A 22,738-nucleotide genomic window follows, 5' to 3' on the forward strand; every position below is an offset into this window, starting at 1 on the left:
ATTTTGAAGGTCATACAGATAGGATAATGGATGTTTGATTAACATACAATCCGCAATATGAATTGTGGCTGCAAAATTTCCATAGTATTTGAACAAGTAGCGCTCCAGCCAGATTTGCCTATCGCATATAGGGCAGTTGTAATCCTGCACAGAGGTGATACAGTGCCTTGCAAAAGTATTCACCCCCCTTTGCATTTTTCATGTTTTGTTGCCTCACAACCTGGAATTAAAATGGATTAATTGTGCTCATCATTTCATTCACAGAACATGCCTACAACTGTGAAGTTGTGGTGTTTTTATATTGTGAATCAAACAACATTTAGGACAACATAACAGAAAACTTCAGTGTGCATAACTATTCACCCCTCTAAAGTCAGTACTTTGTTGAGCCACCTTTTGCAGCAAATACAGCAGCAAGTCACTCTGGATAAGTCTCTATGAGCTTGGCACATCTTGCCCCTGGGATTTTTGCCCATTCCTCAAGGCAAGACTGCTCCAGCTCCTTCATGTTGGATGGTTTCCGCTTGTGAACAGCAATCTTCAAGTCTGACCACAGATTCTCAATTGGATTGAGATCTGGGCGTGGACTAGGCATTTAAATGTTTCCCCTTACACCACTCGAGTGTTGCTTTAGCAGTATGCTTCTGGTCATTGTCCTGCTGGAAGGTGAACCTCCGTCCCAGTCTCAAATCACAGGCAGACAAACAGGTTTTGCTCAAGAATATCCCTGTATTTCGCACCATCCATCTATCCCTCGACTCGAATCAGTTTCCCAGTCCCTGCTGCTGAAAAACATCCCCACAGCATTATGCTGCCACCACCATGTTTCACTGTGGGGATGATGTTCTTGGGGTGATGGGATGTGTTGGGTTTGCGCCAGACAGTGTTTTCCTTGGTGGCCAAAAAGTTCAATTTTAGTCTCATCTGACCAGAGCACCTTCCTCCATACATTTGGGGAGTCGCCCACATGCCTTTGGGCAAACTCAAATCGTGTCTTCTTATTTTTATCACCAAGTAATGGCTTTTTTCTGGCCACTCTTCCATAAAGTCCAGCTCTATGGAGTGTATGGCTTATTGTGGTCACATGCAGAGATACACCAGTCTCTGCTGTGGAACTCTGCAGCTCCTTCAGGGTTACCTTTGGTCTCTGTGCTGAATCTCTGATTAATGCTCTCCTTGCCCGGTCTGTGACTTTTGGTGGGCGGCCCTCTCTTGGCAGGTTTGTTGTGGTACCATGTGCTTTCCGTTTGATGATGATTGATTTGATGGTGCTCCGGGGGATCATCGAAGATTTGGATATTTTTTTTTTTTATAACCCAACCCAGAATTGTACCACTCAACAACTTTGTCCCTGACTTGTTTGGAGAGCTCCTTGGTCTTCATGGTGTGATGCCTCTTGCTTAGTGGTGTTGCAGCCACTGGGGCCTTTCAGAAAAGGTGTGTTTATACTGACAGATCATGTGACACTTAGATTTCACACAGGTGGGCTTCATTTCACTAATTATAGGACTTCTGAAGGTAATTGGTTGCACCAGAACATTTGAGGGGCTTCATAGCAAAGGGGATGATTGCATATGCACATGCTAATTTTCAGAATTTTATTTATAAAGATTATTTTTTATATATATTTTTCTCATTTCACTTCACCAAATTACACTATTTTATGCAGATCCATCACATAAAATTCAGATAAAAAAAAATAAATTACAGGTTGTAATGTAACAAAAAAGGTATAAAGCCAATTGGGGTGAATACATTTGCAAGGCACTGTACATTCTCAGTCTAGTTAATAGACACCACCAATTATCTGGGTTCTACTGATTTATGTTCAAAGCATCCTATTCTTGCAAGACGGCCAGTCATTTCTAATGTAAATGGCTAATTTTAGTTCCAAATGTCCCACTAATGTGCACATCTGCCCTTTTGGCGGCACCCCGCTAAAACATGGCAGGGGCCGTCCCCAACCACAGGTCGCAGTGTCCCACGGGTGGGAAAAACAGCAGTACGATCAGCACCAGTGAACAGATGCCGGGCACATGCGCCCAGCGTCTAATCACAGAGACAGGAGAGCTTGGGGGCAGCCCGGCATGTCCGTAAGTGCCAGGCACGCCCCCAAAAGTTATGAAAAAGGGGGGGGTCTTAAAGGCAGGTCCCCTTTTCTTGCAGCTATGTCCTTTTTGTGACCATGCTCGAGTGCCCATTTCTAGGCCCGGCGCCTGATCTAGCATAAACACTATATAAATCAGTTACATAGCGATTGCATGGAACTTGGCTCTGATGCCAGGAAAGGTACAGGGAGGGTCTGGAACAAATGAGTGAAGATTCATTTTAACCTTGTTGATTCTGCCAAACCAGGGTATGTAATGATATGTACACTTTGCCAAATCCCTCGACATGGACTTAAATATAGGGGGCACAGTTAAATTGATATATAAAAAAAGAGAGCAAGACTTAATAATGGAGATGCCTATTTGATAGCGGAGAGCGCCATAAATTAAATTTAGCTGCTAAGACACACAGGGCGGTATTCAATTGTTTTAGCGTGCCCAATCTCCCATCTAAAGTGACAGGAGATCGCCGGGCACTATTCAATTGATGCCTGTTATCTCGCTGATAACGCCCATAGAGGTTGGGTTTAGCCATTTAAAACTGGGCGCGATCGCGAAAAGTGCCGCTTTGGCAACCAAACAGGTCATTTTTCACCCAATAGCAGCTTGGGCACCCAAACGCCTGACTTTTTTCAGTTATGTGCCGCCACTTCAGGGCAGTGCAAGCAAAACTCTGGGTGCCCACAGCACTCTAGCCCAAACGGATCAACAATTGAATAGCTCCGTCTGGTGCCCATCATTAACGGGTACCCAAAAAAACCAACTGAAATTGAATTCCCCCCCCCCCCCCCCCCCCCAAGGATTAGTCAAGGTAAGGAGAATATCATTGGCAAAAAGAAACCGCTTGTAAAGCCTTACCCTGAAAGTCCAGGTTGGCTCTAATCCTGGCTGCCAGTAACTCAAAAACGAGTGGAGGAAGAATAGCTTTCTCTCATCCCATGAGGTGAGAACAAAAGTGAATTTTAACCCTATTGATGTGGTGCATCAGGTTAATAGTGCGTCTGGTGTTGTGCAATATGATCGGGGTGAATCAGAAAAGTGAGGGGTCAGCACTCTTTTCAAACGATTAGTTAAAGTCTTAGCAAATAGTTTAAGGTTGGTGCTTGGCAGGGTAGTTGCAGCATAAAGAGAGGTCCTTGCCTGGATTTGGCAATACAATGACCTTGGATGTGGCAGAATCTTAATGGAAAAGGGCCCCACAAAAACTGCATTGTACAATAGAAAATTTTCCATTTTAATAATGTTCTGTAAATTTAAGTTCCAAACAATTTTGTCAACATAACTTGTTCCTCTGAGGAGCAGCCTCCTCACCCAATACAACTAAATATTCTTAAGGGTCAGTAACATGTCCCGTATGTCCTTGCATGAACAACATATGTAACAGGAGGATAAATATGTTGCTAACCTGAGGTAATTCACAAGCTTACAACACAAGTTTTACTCCTTTAGGGACAGCAACATAGTAACCATCTGAAAAGGGCCCTGAGAGTCACAGGAGATAATGAACAGAAGATAGAGGAGATAAAGCTGTGACAAGAGGGTGGAGGCAGTATTGCAAATGTAAATTGGGTCAGTATACGGGAAGTCTCCCGTGTATTGGTGAGTGGTATTAACAGCTCTGCCGTCCAATTTCTACTTAAGATGTACAGACGCTGCTGTAACGCTGGAATCTTTTGGGATAGCTCAAGCATCTGATATCAACCGTTTCAATTATTACAGCAAACACTATAACCAAGTGGGACCGTAGGAAAACTTGCAGTGAGCAAGAGGAATTTATGAAAACTATAGCTGATGTATAAGCACGTTAAATGCCCTACATCTGGAGATAATTCACTACAAATCTATACACAAGACCACGTGCTTCCTCACAACTCAGATACTCACAATAGCCTATCAGACCCCTGTCTGATCCATTTTTCCCCAACTTAGGACCGTGTTCAATTAGTGTCGAAAATGGACGGTTTTTTCACCAACGCCCAAAAAAAAACACCAGGAGAAAGTTCTCCATCCCAGACCAGGAGAAAAAAAAAAAAAATATGCTAATTCCCTATTTTTGCCTAAAAAAAATTGGGGATTTCTTTCAGAACACTTTGAACACCCCTCCCCTAATGATAAATTTCCCCCAAAAAAATTCCTAAGTTGCGCAAACAACGACCGGTCAACTTTTGGGTGAAAAAAAATTAGTTGAAAATGAGCTAACGTATTGGGTCTGTTTTTTTGGGGGTGGCGGTATGGATATGTCAAGTGTTTTAAACATTGTACATGGTCGCAGCAAGCGATTTGACACGAAAATATACTTGCACTCATTTTAACGTACCTCCAATTAACGCGTAATAGCAATTTCCTGGGGAAGAAATAGCAATCTTTTTTTTTTTTTTCCGTATACGCAAACTACCGTCAACCAACACAATTTAATCAACCAAAATACTTTTATTACGGCCAATAGTACACTTCTATAATAATATTTCGAAGTCAGTCAGACATTTTTGGGGTACAGACGCAACTTCCAGAGTTTTTACCTGTTTATTTTGCCCCTTCCGTTTTCGCGGCGAAAGTCGGCCAATTTCGCCGTTGGCGAAAAAAAGTCCATTGACGTCTAATTGAAAACGGCCCTATATATTTAACCCCCTTGTATAACCCCATTTCTTTCCCTCCCCATTAGAGTGCAAGCTCTCACGGGCAGGGCCCTCCCTTTTCGCTCACTAACTTAGATGACTGGTATATGTCCAACTGTACCCACACATACATTTATGTACCCAACTCTTACTTCGTTCCCTTGTTTTGCATATTTACTCTGTGCTGCAGAACTTTGTGGTACCCTACAACTAAATGCTAATAATAAATAACAATGGGGTCGATTCAATTGCCCTGCGATGTAAACAGCCCCGGGAGATACTCAATTGTGCGGGGTGTTTAGTTGGAGAATGCCCGTTCTCATGACTAAACACCCTGTTTAAGGCGCGAGAACGGGCATTCCCCGACCAAACTTCCCGGCGCGATGCCGTTTTCCAGGTGCGATGGGAAGAAAACAGCCTCGGGAGGGGTGCGGGAAGAAATCCTTAGTCGGGGTTAGCTGCGCGGTGTATTGAATAGCTCTGGGAGCCGATACCCGGAGCGATTCACATCGCGCAGAATAGAGTCAAGCCCCACGTGGGCAAAAAAAATATGAGATATGGTAAGAACTTACCCTTGTTATCTCTATTTCTACGAAGTCCATAGGGTTCCACAGGATACCTTGGGGGTATAGGTGTGACGTCAGTCGCAGGGCACCAAAGAGTTAAGCTTTCAGCCTCCCAGGATGCACTAGGTCCCCCTCCTATACCCCGCCCCAGGGCCAAGGCACCTCAGTTAGTTACCAAGCCATAGGCCGGAGGAGGAGAAGGAAGAGAGAGAACAAAGATCTGGACACATACAAGAATCACATTCTCACCAGAGGGAGACGGAAAACCGGTGACCAGAACAAAGCCCATCTGCAGCACAGGTGCGACAGGGCGGGAGTCCTGTGGAACCCTATGGACTTCGTAGAAATAGAGATAACAAGGGTAAGTTCTTACCATATCTCATATTTTCTACTTCAGGGTCCATAGGGTATCCACAGGATACCTTGGGGATGTCCCAAAGCAGTATCCTTTAAGGGTGGGGACGCTCCTGTGCAGAAAGGAGAATCCGCCGCCCAAAGGAAGCATCCTGAGAGGCGAAGGTGTCAAACCTGTAATACCTCACGAAGGTATGGACAGAAGACCACGTAGCAGCCTTGCAGATCTGAACTGCCGAGGCACCACGTCGAGCTGCCCACGAAGGACCCACAGACCTAGTGGAATGAGCCTTCAGAGAAGGAGGGACCGGTAGGCCTTCATGAAGATAAGCTTCAGAAATAGCCATACGGATCCAGGCTGCCAAAGTTTGCTTTGAAGCAGGCCAACCCTTTTTACGGAAGCCAAAGAGGACAAACAAAGCGTCCGACTTCCTAAACGAAGAAGTGCGGTCAACATAAGTCCTTAAGGCCCGCACAACATCCAAAGAGGCCTCACCCACGGAAAGACCCGGTGAGTTAAAGGCCGGAACAACTATTTCCTCGTTAATATGAAACTGGGAAATAACTTTGGGAAGAAACTCGGGCCGAGTGCGGAGCACTGCCCTGTTCCCATAAAAAACCAAGAAAGGGGGTCTACAAGAAAGAGCCCCTAACTCAGAAACACGTCTGGCCGAAGCAATGGCCAGAAGGAAAACAGTCTTAGCTGTTAGCCATTTAAGATCCACTGAGCCCAGTGGTTCAAACGGCGGTCCTTGGAGAGCCCTCAGGACCACAGCCAAATCCCAAGGCGCCACAGGTGGAACAAAGGGCGGCTGAATGCGGAGAACACCCTGCATAAAGGTGCGCACATCCGGGATTGTAGCAATCCTACGGTGAAACCAGACAGATAGGGCCGAAACCTGTACCTTCAAAGAAGCAAGGCGAAGCCCATGATCTAGTCCCGCTTGCAGGAAGGCGAGAATCCGAGACAGACGAAACTCCCGCGGTGCATAACCTCTCGGTCGACACCACTGGAAGAACGTATGCCACACGCGATGGTATATCCTCGCGGAAGACGGTTTCCGAGCTCGTAACATGGTACGCACCACAGAGCTGGAAAACCCCCGGGACCTCAGCATGGCCGTCTCAACAGCCACGCCGTCAAAGACAGCCGAGTCAGGTCCGGGTGAAGGCAAGGACCCTGAGACAGAAGGTCCGGTCGTAGCGGCAACCGCAGAGGAATGTCCACGGACAGACCCTGAAGGTCTGAGAACCAGTGCCGTCTGGGCCACGCGGGAGCTATCAACAGGAGCGTCCCTCCTTCCTGTTTGAATTTCCGGATTACCCGTGGAAGAAGGGAGACCGGAGGGAACAGGTATGCGAACCGGAACGTCCACCGGACGGACAGAGCATCCACCAGAGACGCCCCTTCGTCTCTTGTGCGAGACCCGTACACCGGCAACTTGTTGTTGTGCCGGGACGCCATGAGGTCGATTTCTGGAAGACCCCACCTGTCCACCAGTAGTTGAAAAACGTCCGGGTGCAGGGACCATTCCCCCGGATGAACGTCCTGGCGACTTAGAAAGTCCGCCTCCCAATTGAGCACTCCCGGGATGAAGACCGCTGATATGGCCGGAAGATTGCGCTCCGCCCAAACCAGGATCCGAGAGACCTCTACGAGAGCCGCCCGACTGCGAGTTCCTCCTTGCCTGTTTATGTAGGCCACGGTGGTAGCGTTGTCCGACTGGACCTGCACCGGGCGACCCTGGAGAAACCGCTGTGCCTGCTGGAGAGCATTGAAGACCGCACGGAGTTCCAAGATATTTATTGGAAACTCCGCTTCTGTCGGCGTCCACCTGCCCTGGAACAAGTGTGGACCCGAAACTGCTCCCCAGCCCCGAAGACTGGCGTCCGTTGTCAACAGGACCCAATTTGGAACCCAGAACGGACGTCCCTTGTTGAGGTGGGTCGTCTGTAACCACCACGTAAGGGACAGGCGAACCTCCTGGGTGAGCACAATCGTCTGGGACTTCAGAGACTGAGTCAGCCCGTTCCACTTGGACAGGATCAGGTGCTGCAGAGGTCTGGAGTGAAACTGGGCGTATTCCACCATGTCGAACACCGACACCATGGAGCCCAGTAACCTCATCGCCGAGTGTAAGGACACCCGGCGGCTGTGCAGACAACTGCGCACCCTTGACTGTAAAGCAGAGATCTTGTCCTCCGTCACGAAGATCCTTTGCTGTCCCGAGTCCAATAAGGCTCCAAGATGCAGAATCCTCCGAGACGGGATTAGAGTGGACTTCTGCCAGTTGATTAGCCAGCCGTGCCGTTGCAGCAGTGCAATGGTCAGGTCCAAGTGGCGTAACAGGAGCTCTGGAGATCCTGCCACCAATAACAGGTCGTCCAAATACGGCAACATGCGGACTCCCTGCAGCCGCAGAGAAGCCGCCATGACCGCCATCACCTTGGTGAAAACACGTGGTGCTGTTGCCAGGCCAAAAGGTAACGCCCGAAACTGGAAGTGGTCGCTGCTGATTGCAAACCTGAGGAACTGTTGATGGCGCCAAAGAATAGGGACATGCAGGTAAGCGTCCTGTATGTCCAATGACACCAAGTAGTCCCCAGGTTCCAGCGCCAGAATGATGGACCGTAGGGTCTCCATCCGAAACTTCGGGACCCGCAAAGACTTGTTGAGTGCTTTGAGGTTGAGAATCGGACGATATGAACCATTGGGTTTCTGTACCAAAAATAGATTTGAATAGAAACCCTGGCCCCTCTGGGAGAATGGAACCGCCACTATAACTCCAGCCTGGAGCATAGTGTGCAATACCTTCCGCAGCTCCGTAGCCTTGTTCCGGTCTGATGGGAGACCCGTGGTGAAGAAGCGAGCCGGGGGTCTGTGCCGGAAGGAGAGGGCGTATCCGTGGGAAACCACCTCCAGAACCCAAGTGTCTGTCGAAGTGGTCGACCAACACTGGGCGAACTGTAGCAGGCGGCCTCCCACCCTGGGATCCCCCAAAGGGAGGCCCGGACCGTCAGGCCGCAGGCTTGCCATCTGGCTTGGGGGCCGGACGTCTGGTACTCCATGCCTGCTTCCGGGGCTTGACCGATTTCTTAGGGCCAGCCTGTCGAGGAAACGACTGTGGTTTGGGCCTGCCCTGGGCCCTAGATGACCGAAAGGACGATGGTCCCGAACCAGAAGGAGCAGCGGCCGACGGGAGACAGGCAGATTTGGCTGCCGCCAGCGTGGCCACAATCTTATCCAGATCCGGACCGAAGAGAACTTCTCCGGTAAACGGCAACGCTTCCAGACCTTTCTTGGAATCTGCGTCCGCCTTCCAGGATCGCAGCCACAAGGTGCGACGAGCAGCTACCGCTGCTGAAGAAATTCTAGACACCAGAGTACTAATGTCTAGAGCCGCCTCGTTGATGTAGGTGGCCGAATCACGGAGATTGCCAATCAACTCCGCCTGATCGGCCGGACAGTCGGATTCAAAAGAAGCCTCTAATGAATCCGCCCAGCGCTCCATCGCTCTGGCAACCCAGCAAATGGCCATAGCCGGCCGTGCTGCCCCCCCAGCAAGGGAATAAGCGGACTTCAGGCAGATTTCTACCTTGCGGTCCGTAGCATCCTTAAGGGAGGACATGGATGGCATCGGCAATGTGGCACTACGGACAAGACGGGTCACGTGAGAATCCACCTGTGGAGGGGATTCCCACTTCGCAAAATAATTATCCGCGAACGGATAAGCCACCGCCAGGCGTCTCTGCGGCTGGTATCTTTTGCCAGGTTGTTTCCACGCCTCCTCTAAATGGTCCACCAACTGACCCGAAAGAGGAAAGACTGTGGCATCGCCCTTCACATCTTTGAAAAAGGCATACTTAGATTTAGCCGCTGGGGGAACTTCGTCCTCAATCACCAAGGCTGTGCGGACCGCCCGAATAAGTCCAGGAATATATACTTTGGACTTAGCATCAGCGTCCTTAGTATGGAGAGGTTCCTGATCGTAAGGATCTAGAATCTCCCCATCATCAGACGTCCCTTCGTCATCCTCATAAGGAGCGGACAGAGACGCCACCGGCCTTTTATGAGACCGCATCACAGACTCCCCTTGCAACACATCCGACAAGTGCTGTACAGAACTCGTCAGGGAGTTAACCCACGCTGGCTCCTGAGAACCCGGGAGCGGGGAAATAGGGAGACTGTGGGGTACCACTACCACCAATTATCGTGGGAACCCCTGCATGGGTGACGACACCACAGACTGCTGGGACAAACCCATCGGAGTAAACGCGGGCTACGGAGCTAACTGGCCCACTAACGCTGTTAACGCCTGAGCGAAACAAGCCCAGGGCGGCTCCTGTACCGGTGCTGTAACCGTAATAGGCCGCGCCATGGACAAACACTGCCGGCAAAGGCCCTCCGCGCTACCCTCCCCCTCCGCTAACGGTACTTTGCACGTGGTACACTGTAGCCGGAGGGGAAAATCACTTTCAGACATGATGGCACCACGTATGTGACCTCTCTCACCAATTAAGTATTAAATAGGCGAGAGACCACCCTGCAGCACCGCACCGCAAGGGCTTTAGCAGAAAGAACAGGGACAGTAATAAAGCTGACAGTTTAGAGAAGAAAAGATTACAGGCAGCAGCGCTAGCACAGTCACATACAATGCAGAAAAATAACAATTCCTGCACTAACAGCGCTGATCACTCAACTACACAGACACAGGGCCTGGTAGGACACAGCGCTGCATACACAGACCTGACCACAGCGGAGGAGAGGTATGCGGGGGGACCCAGACCACGATGCTTCCGTCCAGCGCTTCCAGCAGCGTTCACCATGCGTTCTGGAGAAGATGGCCGCCGAGGAGCAGAGAGGAGGCTGGCCTGGGGGAGGAGCGCTGCCACAGGACCAGTCGGCAGCATGCAGAGAGGGCTGTGTGCAGCGGGGGAGGCGCCGGCTGTGAGACAGGGAAGGCGCGCTCCCCTGGCATGCATTTAACCCCTGGGACGCCGCAGCGCTACCGCTCTGCTGCGGTCCGCTGTCCCAGGGGGTAGTGGAAGCGCAGGTTGGTCGCCTGGCTCCACGCTGCAGCCAGTCCCCAGGGAGCCCCCTGCCTGGGGACTTAGGACCATGTGATCAGCGGGGACCCACCGCGGGACCCCGCTGCTTACCTCTGTCCCCCTTGAATCCGGCCATGGTCCGGAGCATCTGGGGTCACCGCTAGCTGTGACCCCAGACGCCCACCAGCATCCCCGGATCAGTACCGGCGTTCTGGTACCGGCGGGGTGTAGGGAAGACAGCATGGACGTCAGGACTGACTGTCCATGCTGTTCATCCAGATGTGCAGCCACAGCTGCATGAAGAATAAGCTTCAGGGGCTCTTCTAGCCCCCACTCCAACAGGTGCACCCGACTCCGGCCGGGCACCAAACTAAACTGAGGTGCCTTGGCCCGGGGGCGGGGTATAGGAGGGGGACCTAGTGCATCCTGGGAGGCTGAAAGCTTAACTCTTTGGTGCCCTGCGACTGACGTCACACCTATACCCCCAAGGTATCCTGTGGATACCCTATGGACCCTGAAGTAGAAACATAGTACATATTTGTTCACTGGTGACTGTGTATTATGTTAATAGGTATTTCCAGCAATAGCCCAAGGTGACTGCATTTTGTTAAATAGCTTTGTAGAGTTACATACAGAAGTGTTTTTGTTATGGGATATTCAATACCAAAGAAAAATACATTAGCAAATTCCAAGCTCGTTGCTTCTCTCGTCTGAGGCAAAGAAAAACCAGGCACACTATTATAGAATTTACAGCCTTATAAAGCAGACAATAACATTGTCTATTTACTAGTAACAACAAAACATGTTGGATTTTTGCTCAACACATGTATGCAGACATTTTACAGTTTTGCAAGTAACAAATAAGCCAGGCCATCTGCATGTCTCTGCTCACGCTGGAACAAAGTACTCATTTGCATTATTGGAAACAGATCAACAGTTTTACCCTTTAGTACCATGGCAGGCTATTACATACAGTACCATAGCTCTATGGCAGCCTATTACATACTGTACCACAGCTCCATGGCAGCCTATTACATACTGTACCATAGCTCCATGGCAGCCTATTACATACTGTACCATAGCTCCATGGCAGCCTATTACATACTGTACCATAGCCCCATGGCAGGCTATTACATACTGTACCATAGCTCCATGGCAGGCTAATACATACAGTAACATAGCTCTATGGCAGCCTATTACATACTGTACCACAGCTCCATGGCAGTCTATTACATACCGTACCATAGCTCATTGGCAGTTATTACATACTGTACCATAGCTCCATGGCAGGCTATTACATACAGTAACATAGCTCTATGGCAGGTTATTACATACAGTACCATAGCTCCATGGGTGTCTATTACATACTGTACCATAGCTCCATGGCAGGCTATTACATACAGTAACATAGCTCTATGGCAGCCTATTACATACTGTAACATAGCTCCATGGGAGTCTATTACATACTGTACCACAGCTCCATGGGAGTCTATTACATACAGTACCATAGCTCTATGGCAGCCTATTACATACTGTACCATAGCTCCATGGCAGGCTATTACATACAGTAACATAGCTCTATGGCAGCCTATTACATACTGTACCATAGCTCCATGAGTGTCTATTACATACTGTACCACAGCTCCATGGCAGTTATTACATAGTGTACCATAGCTCCATGGCAGGCTATTACATACTGTACCATAGCTCCATGGCAGTCTATTACATACCGTACATAGCTCATTGGCAGTTATTACATACTGTACCATAGCTCCATGGCAGGCTATTACATACAGTAACATAGCTCTATGGCAGGTTATTACATACAGTACCATAGCTCCATGGGTGTCTATTACATACTGTACCATAGCTCCATGGCAGGCTATTACATACAGTAACATAGCTCTATGGCAGCCTATTACATACTGTAACATAGCTCCATGGGAGTCTATTACATACTGTACCACAGCTCCATGGCAGGCTATTACATACAGTACCATAGCTCCATGGGTGTCTATTACATACTGTACCATAGCTCCATGGCAGGCTATTACATACAGTAACATAGCTCTATGGCAGGCTATTACATACTGTACCACAGCTCCATGGCAGTTATTACATAGTGTACCATAGCTCATTGGCAGTTATTACATAGCTCCATGGCAGTCTATTACATACTGCACCATAGCTCTATGGCAGTCTATTACATACTGCAACATAGCTCCATGGCAGTCTATTACATACCGTACCATAGCTCCATCGCAGTTATTACATACCGTACCATAGCTCCATGGCAGTCTATTACATACCGTACCATGGGATGTAGTTTCCATCCCAGTAATCGGGATGCCGGCACTCAGAATACTGGCACTGGAATCCCAACAGCAACCAACGGTAAATATTAGGGTAATGTTTGGGTAGGCATTAAGGGGAAGTGTTAGGCAGCCTATTACATACTGTACCATAGCTCCATGGCAGTCTATTACATTCCGTACCATAGTTCCATGGCAGTCTATTACATACCGTACCATAGCTCCATGGCAGCCTATTACATACTGTACCATAGCTCCATGGCAGTCTATTACATACTGTACCATAGCTCCATGGCAGTCTATTACATATGGTACCATGGGATGTAGTTTCCATCCCAGTAATCGGGATGCCGGCACTCAGAATACTGGCACTGGAATCCCAACAGCAACAGACGGTAAATATTAGGGCAATGTTTGGGTAGGCATTAGGGGGAAGGGTTAGGCTGCGAGGGGTTGGAGGTTATGGTTAGAGGTCTGACCACCTTGATGCCGTATTCTGAACACTGGCAGAGAATCCAACCCTTCAGAGAATTTCAGAATCTCCTCCATGATTAGTTACATTGTGAAAGTGGCACCAGACTGAATACATAATTTAGCATTGAACGCTATGATACAGGATTTTTACACCAGTCAGATGCCATTTTCACAATGTAACTAGTCACGGAGGAGATTCGCTGATGGTCCATAGAAATTAAACCATAAAACACAGCCTATTAACAGGTTTTCAGTGGCAGAAATATAGGGGGCAGGCAATAGCCTATAATGTTTTCATACAGGTATAGTTCCCAGGTTAACATACATGACAAAATGCTTAGGATCTAGCGAGAAAACAAATGCTGGGCTGTCCCAGTATTCTCCCTTTCTATTACCACAGCTAGAGGCGTAAGTCATAGTTACTATGGGCTTTATTTAGTCTCTCAAACTGTTTTCTGTCTCAAATTGCGATTTTTCCCACTGCACATACGCGACCTTCCGTCATCTGCGTGTTATTTTGTCTGATTTGACAGTGTGATTAGGGAGCCGAAGTGGTGGCTGGAATGGGCGTGGAATCACGGGAAGTGCGACTGCAGTAGGCGTGCTGTGACAACAGTAAGGATGTGGTGTCATGGCAAGCTGAGACCAACATGTCCACCAAAAGTCTATGACTTGCGCCAGCTCTAGGATAAGTTTAAGTTGATAGTGCTGACTGAAGCTGTTAGTGGTGGCTGTGTCCGATTGGTCGCAGCGATTAGAAAAGTTATTTTACACTGTAAGGATGCACAACTGGGAAGAGCCTACACATAGCTATTAGTCTGCTTTATGGAGCAATTCAGATTCCCCAAACCACTTGGGTAATTATCTGCACATTTCCAGACATTAACTTCAAGACATTTCCATTGTGTGCTGCATTTCAGTACTGTCTGAAGCCAGGGCCTCCAGTCACAATCGTGTCTTATCTCAGCAAGGTACAACAAGGGGAGGGAGTTGCAGATGAGACCGAAAAAGCAAATTGTTAAGACTACTGAGGCCATAGTAATGAAAGTGGAGCGAGCGGGGGCAGACCAAAATCCAATCACAGAAGGAAAGACGACGACCACCGCACACACTTCCCACCCTCTCCTCCCCCCCCCCCCCTCCAAACTGCTCAGTGGAATGCCTGCAGCCCATCTCCAGTGCCAGGGTGGAGGCCAGGGTTCTCCCGCCGGCTGGGTCGGCCCCGCCTAGGGTGCACCTCCACTGCCCATGGAATCCCACATTGGCTGACTAGCCCTGGCCAGTGCAAGAAAACTGCCCGGCGAAATGCCCATCAAAACGGCCCTGGGAAGAACAGTGGGTCCTGGTGGATCTTTTGTAGTATGCGCTGGTTTCACATAGCATGGCTAGGTCCAATCATCTTAAAAGGGAGTGGCATCACGCAGAAAGCCATTATGGGCGGAATTCAATTGATTACGCGGTCCGCATCTCCCGTCTAAAGTGACAGGAGATTGCGGGCCGCGATTCAATTGATGCCGTTTTTCGCGCTGATCGCGCCCATAGAGGTCAGGTTTAGCCGCGTAAAGTAGCTAAACCCGACCAAAGTGATGGGCGCGACCGCGAAAAGTGCTGTTTGGGCGCCCAAACAGGTAACTTTTCGCACATTTCAGCTCTCATCCCCCTGGGGCTGCGAGCTTAAATGTAGCGCTGGCAGCCGATCGCGCCCGACAGGAGCAAGAATTGAATAGCTCCGTCGGGCGCGATAGGGGCTGGAATCAATTGAATTCCGCCCTATGAGTGTTCACCTTTACACTAATGGTGTGGCAGAAACAGAAGACACCAGAATGGCACAGGTCCTCCATACATAGAGCCCTAAAGGCACACATCCACTAGACAGGCAAAGACATTGTAATCGTGCAGTCGTTTGTCTGTGATGTCCCTACACTGAACAAGCAGTCGTTCAGTGTAGGCACATCAATCATCTCCTAACATGCAAAAACTGACAATATCGTCAGGTTGTACAGCATTTTTGCACGATGTTGTCTAAAACGACCAGCGGGAGCGCGCATCGCTGGTCGTTTAAGACATTTTTGCAAAGCGATTTGCAACCGATTCATGAACGATTACGTTCAAAAAAATAGTCAAGTGGATGTGTGCCTTTAGTTATTATTATAATCATTTATTTATATGGCGCCACAAGTGTCCTGCAGTACCTGAACAAATAAGTAACTAGTGACTAACAATACAATACAAAGCAGGTCATGTATAATAAACATTGCTAGATTAGCGACCTTTACGTCCATATAAGCAGCCGAGTGTTGGGTGCCCTAGTGGGGAGTAAGAGATAAATTCAATTACAGTAGGGAGAAGGAAGAGGTTAGAGGGCCCTGCTCAAAAGAGCTTACATTCTTTAAGGGAGGGACAGACGAACAGGAGTGACACAGAATGGGGTGGGCGGGGAGGGAGGAAGATGTAGCAGCAAGTTAGGATGAGAGCTGGAAGGCTTTAATGAAGTAGTGGGTCTTAAGAGCTCGTTTGAAAGATTGTAGAGAGGTGCAGAGTCTGATGGGGAGAGGGAGGGAGTTCCAAAGGTGGGGAGCAGCGCGGGCAATGTTTTCAAAAGCCTGGGAAACACTGAACAATATCCCAGCACATAAGCAGCATATCATAAAAAAATAATACTCCTGCTGTTAGCTCAGACACGAGTGAGTGATTACAGGTGTCATGTGTGCATTGCTGAGTGGGAGCAGGGTAAAATGTGGTGCAATGTTAACTACAATTCATCTAGCCACCCCCTCAGTACACAGCTAGGGCTGCTCTCCAAGCCACAAAGAATGCACAGGCAGCTAGGCCTGGCATCCGAGGACGGTTAGAGGGGAGTACTACTACTTAATGTTTAGTGCCCAAATGCTGTTTGTACATGAATATTTTTGTAGACAAACCCTGAATCACCACATCACAGCATTTTCATCACATCAACAAGCCATCAAGTGATAGAGCCAGAAAGACAATTTGATCATCTAAATTGGCGAGGCAGAAATTATGCCGTAACCCAGAGCAACCAGATACCGGCTTTAAATTTTCAAAATGAACCAGAAAGATTGTGAATGGTTACTATAGGCCACAGTGGACAATCGTAAACCCTATTAGGTCTGCATTTCCTTTATTTTGAGTGTCATCAACAGATATTATAACCAGTCCACCCATCCCCCTCTACTACACACAACAGGTTATGAATACATAAGAAGTTATTGTTGGCTTCTGTACATGCAGATTTTAAAAGTATCATTTCAAAGGAAATAAGGATAAATACATCCATTTAGTCTGCAGAGGGAAATTGATGTTGGTGGGCAGCACAGTGGCGTAGTAGATAGCATTTCTGCCTCACAGCATTGAGTTTAACTGCCAACCAAGACCCTATTTGCGTGGTGTTTGTAATTCTCCACCTGTTTGCGTAGACTTCCTCCCACAATTCACATACATAATGGTAGAATAAACCCGTGTGTGCATGTAGAAGGGCATATTGATAGTAAAGCTCCACTGGGGCAGGGCCTGATGTAAATGACAAGAGGCAAAAGATTATGTCAGTACATAGGCGCACAACAATTATTATTAATTATATAAAAACTTAACGTTTAAAAAAATTTTGTATACTGATGTGAATGACTAAATATTCTCTATAAAAGTGCTGTATAATATGTGGGCGCAATATAAATAACTTAATAAGTGATTATGTCCTTGGCAGGTTTAGTGTCAGAAGATGCAGGCCGAGGTTATCCCCACACAGTACAAGTGCTGGGCATAATGTGAAAGACCATAATCCAGTTTAAATCATCAGATCTATGTAGATGGGAAACGATTGAATGACATGTACCACACACATATCACAGCAAATTAGTAATTGCATTATCACCAGTTTGAAAGAAACAACATGTAAAACATTACAGACGGTGTAATGGTTAGCGTTACTGCCTCACAGCACTGAGGTTGTGAGTTCGATTCCCACCACGGCCCTAACTGTGTGGAGTTTGTATATTCTCCCTGTGCTTGCGTGGGTTTCCTCCGGGTACTCCGGTTTCCTCCCACACTCCAAAAATATACTGGTACGTTAATTGGCTCCAAAACATAAAATTAACCCTAGTGTGTATGTTTGTGAGCATGTGGTAGGGAATATAGAGTGTAAGCTCCACTGGGGCAGGGACTGATGTGAATGGCCAACTATTCTCTGTAAAGCTCTGCGGAATATGTGTGCGCTGGTAATAAATGTCCTGGTAATAAATAATAAATAAATTACCAGGACATTGGGTTCTGTGTATGGCACATAGATATACTCAAGACAAATCAAATGTGCATCATCAAATAAGTTTTACTAACACCACAACTCACTTGCCAGAAGCAGCACTGCCGTGAGCCCTTCACACGATAGTTAACACCACAGATTTAGCCTCAATTTAAAGCGATGGCTCCTAACAGCCAGATTCAATTAGTGAAAATTACCGCGCAAGGAAAAGTGCTAGTAGCCTCGGACATTCTTACGCCCAGAGTTACTCAATTACAAGCCCTTTTCTTTGCGCAGTAAATCCGCAACTAATGCACGTTAACCCCTAGATGCCAGGCTGCACCCACTATAAGGGTACTTACCTCGGATTTAGGTTCAAGCAGCCCTCGGACGCAAACAGAAATCTGCATTAAGAGTAGCCCGCAAGCTGTACTTGAATAGCCTTGGCCAGTGCATTAGCCTGTGGTTAATTAAAAAGGCTAATTGCATCCGGCCCCCATTGCTGCTCTGAAATGGCACATCCCGCCGGCATCACAGGTTTTCCCTCGCACCCCATAGAGGACGATACGCATGCAATGAGGAAACGCCACATTGCCCGGTGGCACATCACTTTGAATGGATTTCTCCTCATAGTTACATTTTATAAATTGGATATGGCAAGTGCTTTTATCAGGATACATCTTACATTCCATTAACACATGGGTGGGGAACCTTTTTTCTGCCGAAGGCCATTTTGATATTTATAACATTATTCACTGGCCTGGTGCAGGCCACGCCCACCCCATGTGATGTCACAGAGGCGGGGCCACAATCGCCAGTGATTACAGTAATGCCCGGAGCATCCTGAGTATACTCCGGGAGCTGTAAGGGCAGCGGTGTGACTATCTGAAGTGTCTTAAGGACGCTGCTGCATAGATTTTGGCTGCAGGGTGCTATTCTAGCCAGATGAGGGACAGAACAAATGAAACCGGGGGCCTTATACAGCCCCCGGGCCTGAGGTTCCCCATCCCTGCATTAAGAGATGCACAAAAATTCTTTAGAGGGAACGCAGACCTCACACACAGATGTGAATAGGTACAAAAATACACATTTCTATGAAGATGTGTAAGGACTCCAAAGGGGTGATCGCGCCTGCCCTCCCGTCTTAAGTGACAAGTGACATTTTCGCGCATGACGTGCCCAAAGAGACCGGTTTTAGCCGTGTGTAAAGCGGTTAAACCCATCTAAAGTCCAGCTTAGCGCACTCGAACAGCAGTTTGGGCACCCAAAACGAAGACTTTTCGCACATTTTTACTCGCAACCTACGTAGGGTGCAAGCAGAAATGTGTCCATCCCCAGGATCCGCACTGAACAGAGCAACAATTGAATTGCTCCGTCGGGCACCCATTACTCAGTCACGTGAGTGTGCAGAAAAATAACTGCTCAGGGCATGGTTCTAACTTTTGTATTTTCAAATATAATAGAGTTCAACAGTACAGAACAAGGAAGAGAGGAAAAAAAAAAAGTTGCTGTATAACAGGAATTGCAGTTTGTCATTTATAATTATGCCGTAAGCAGATTGAGCAGTAAAGCATGCAACAATGCATAAGCACACATATAAAGGACAACATCCACAGCCCTGGGGCTCACTTTATTGAATTTGTGCCCTGGTAAACATTCATGAACAATTTCAAGCATACAAGACTTATCTAAATTAAGTGCGTTTGTGTCACTTTATTTTGTTCTTCCCAACTACAGTGTTGTCAATGGCTAAAAATATGATATTGAGCAACACAGATGTAGAGAGTGTTACATAGTAAATCCAGTCTGGGTTTTACAGAACTACAAAATGACTTCCAATGGCCAACTAAAATTGGATCGGCCAATCCAATATTAGATCACTACACGTGCACATCTCACTTCTTATGAAATAGGCTCAAAGTCCCATATTACTGCAAGAGAAGCCATGGAAAGAGACCATAAAGCACAGTCCATATTTGTCCAGAAACAATAACAAGTTTGCTACAAAAGTTGTAGAAGTTCTGTCAAGATAATAAATAAAAAAAAATGTCTATAACTTAACAATTACTTTGGGGGGAATTCAACTGTTTACTGCACTGCAATAATTAATGGACTCCCGACTGAGCAATACAGTTGTTCTGGGCGCCCATTATTGCGTCCAAATAGACTGGGTTTAGCCACAGTCTTGGTTAGGGCACCCAAATAGTCCTACCCAAAACCAGGACTACTTGCACATTTCTTCTCGCCACCTCAGGAAGGAGCAAGCAGAAGTGTGTCCACACATGGCATTAGCGCCTGAACAGAGTAACAATTTAATTGCTCCATTGGGTACCCATTAATTATCACGGCGCAGAAAACAATTGACTTCTCCCATTAAGGAGAGCTAGCATATTGCGTTGCACTTGACAATTCGGAAGAGAACAGTAATAAAACACTGAATAACAGAATGACAGAGGTAAGATGGTCCTGCTTGCAAATTTAAAATCTGGAGGGAAATAGGCATCTGATACATGACGGCAAGTACCACATACAGCAAATTGATCCAACCAGATTGTAGGGGCTTTTTAACATAAAGATGTTCAATACAAGACGTGAATACTTTCATTTTTAAAAACACAAATTCCACCATTTTTATTGCCCATCTCATTGGTCAAAACCAACATGACAATGCTGTCAACTCAGCCCAGTGGCTATAGGACGACACCTACACTTTATATCCTGTGCGGTCTAAAAACCCAAAACAGGAGGCCGAAGACAGTACCATTAAGGTGCACACCTGTATGATTAGCAGCAATATGTCCATTGGTTTCCTATAAGCCACAGCAAGTACAATCAGCATGAGCTAAATAGAGGAAAGGCTATTCATGGGTCAGCGTCATCCCACACGCGGCACGTCAGGGACAGAAGACCTGGATGATAGGTATTAAAAATGCCTCACATGTATATCTATGACTAGACCAAGCTTACACTAGATTACATCTTACAAAAACAAAAAACAAACATTGGGCAAAGAAGACACCAAACTCAATAACACTTCCAGCCTTAAACATAGCACCCACCTCTGCGGCAATGGCCAATCCTTTATTGCTGAAAGCCATGCCACACACTGTGGGCAGCTCTGGTGCCATCATAACAATTCAATAAAGCAATGTACACTCAAAACGTGTCACCCGCTGACATACAAGCCGCCAGCGGATGATATTTCGCAATAAATGAAAAGCACAAAAATCACTGCGCAGTCACAGTCAACATGTGCTAACATAATATCACATAACGCTACATTTATAAACACATACAGAAACAAAGAGGGAAACTAAGGTCACACAGCTTAGGTCCAGTAAGCTACATATCCCTGAATAGAGCTACACTTACACTGTTGCAGGGAGAGTGTTAGACAAGAACAACATAAAGAGTAAAAGTTACAGGATAGTGTAGTTGGGTAACTTACATAGAACACTATACATAGGATATAAATATATGGCTGGGACACAACACTGTCAGACACAGAGGTCATGGCAGAGCGGCTGACACAGGTACTGAACATACAGGTCTCACTGGGCCGCAGAGCTGACACTCTACAGCCAGGATATCACAGGTACAATGGGGAGCAGACGGTGCTACTGAGCTACAAGGCTGACACTCTATAAGCTGTCATAAAGTAAGAAAGCCAGAAATGTCTGATACAATGTCCTTAGGGGTAGGAGGGTACCTGGGCCACAGAGCTAACAATCTAATGAGCCCAGTCAGTGTCTAGCAGAGCCTGTGATGGACACACGTCATCTCTGGCGCCCACACAATGCTGAGCAGGGCGGGTAGGGGCGCTAGGGGAGGAGTGCCGGTGTGACCCGGTGGCGGGAAGCTGCCCCAGCCTCCAGCTCACCCTCCCCCCACCCCCCCGTTCCCGCGCTCCGGCCTCCTCCATCTTACACACCCGGCTCACCTCCTACGGAAATCCCCGGTCTGCTGCTCGTCCCGGTGCCCCCGGGAGGGGGGGGTCAGTTCCCGATCCACCTGGTGTCCTCGGGTGAGGGGCACAAAGGATCCGGCAGGAGGGGGGTTAATGCCCCAGCGGCCGCGGCCCAGGCCTGGCGGAGAGCGCCACTGGGGTAGATCCAGGTATAATATTGTATTACCCGCGGTGCACGGGGGCGGGGGGGCCCGGTAAGGGGGATAATAATGGGGGTAACCCCCGGGCCGCGCCTGGCAGGGAGCAGCAATCCTAAGCCGCCATCTGGCGGTATCTCGCTCACCGGAATGGCGCCGCCGCTTCTCCGGGGAACGGGCGCCCTCTGGCGGAGACAGGCCGAGATGCCGGGAGGGGGCGGGGTCCATTCCGTCTCCATGGAAACGGGCGGGAGAGAGGGAGGCGGTGTCCGCACGGTCACCATGAACATGGAGAGGCGGGGCCTACCAGTCACCATGGTAGCAAGCAACTGGGCGGGACCATGCGATGGTCTCTCGTCACCATGGAAACTGAGGCGTGCAGAAGTGCGTTAGAAGCGGCAGCTGCGTGCACACAATACACTGGTCATCCGCTTACATGCGCCATTCCACCGCGACATGTATGATATTGATGGGTATACACGTATGTGCGCATGTGTGGGTTTAATTTCTAAATCAATACAGCGCATGCGCAATATTTCCTCACCAGCCCTTCCCCCCATGTACTACTCTGCGCATGCGTAGGTTTTTATGCGTGGAGGATGAAGTGCGCAGGTGCGAAATCCGCGCATCGGTGGCCACGCATGCGCAGTATCGGTGCTGCCCGTCCCTGGAGAGATCACTGTGTAGTCTTGGTAACAGGAACGTCACTGGCACTGAGGAGAATTAAAGTGGTCAACTCAGTGCTGCCATCTACTGAAGGTCGAACCACATTACATCTACTGCTACATGGGATCACTCAACAGTGCTGCAAATAAATGCGTAGATAGATAGATAGATAGATAGATAGATAGATATCCATTGTATATATACATGTACATAGAGATAGATTATAAATAAG

At 47.9% G+C, this 22,738-nt stretch overlaps 1 protein-coding gene across 5 annotated transcripts in view; it reads right to left on the reverse strand.

Annotated features, from left to right (window-relative positions):
- STAG1 (STAG1 cohesin complex component) overlaps window positions 1-22,063 on the reverse strand; it is a 174,752-nt gene extending 152,689 nt beyond the window's left edge. For 2 of the 5 annotated variants that reach the window (XM_088473849.1, XM_088473854.1), the window contains exon 1: window positions 21,677-22,052. The gene's annotated coding sequence lies outside the window, so the exon portion shown is untranslated. Of the gene's footprint in view, window positions 1-21,445; window positions 21,478-21,667 lie in introns of those variants that run through there. The other 3 variants (XM_088473851.1, XM_088473850.1, XM_088473852.1) reach the window with 3 other exon arrangements.
- Between the last annotated feature and the right edge of the window lie 675 nt (window positions 22,064-22,738).

The sequence above is a fragment of the Taudactylus pleione genome, unplaced genomic scaffold (assembly GCF_031769625.1).
Source record: "Taudactylus pleione unplaced genomic scaffold, aTauple2 ptg000142l, whole genome shotgun sequence".
Classification (NCBI taxonomy): Eukaryota; Metazoa; Chordata; class Amphibia; order Anura; family Myobatrachidae; genus Taudactylus; species Taudactylus pleione.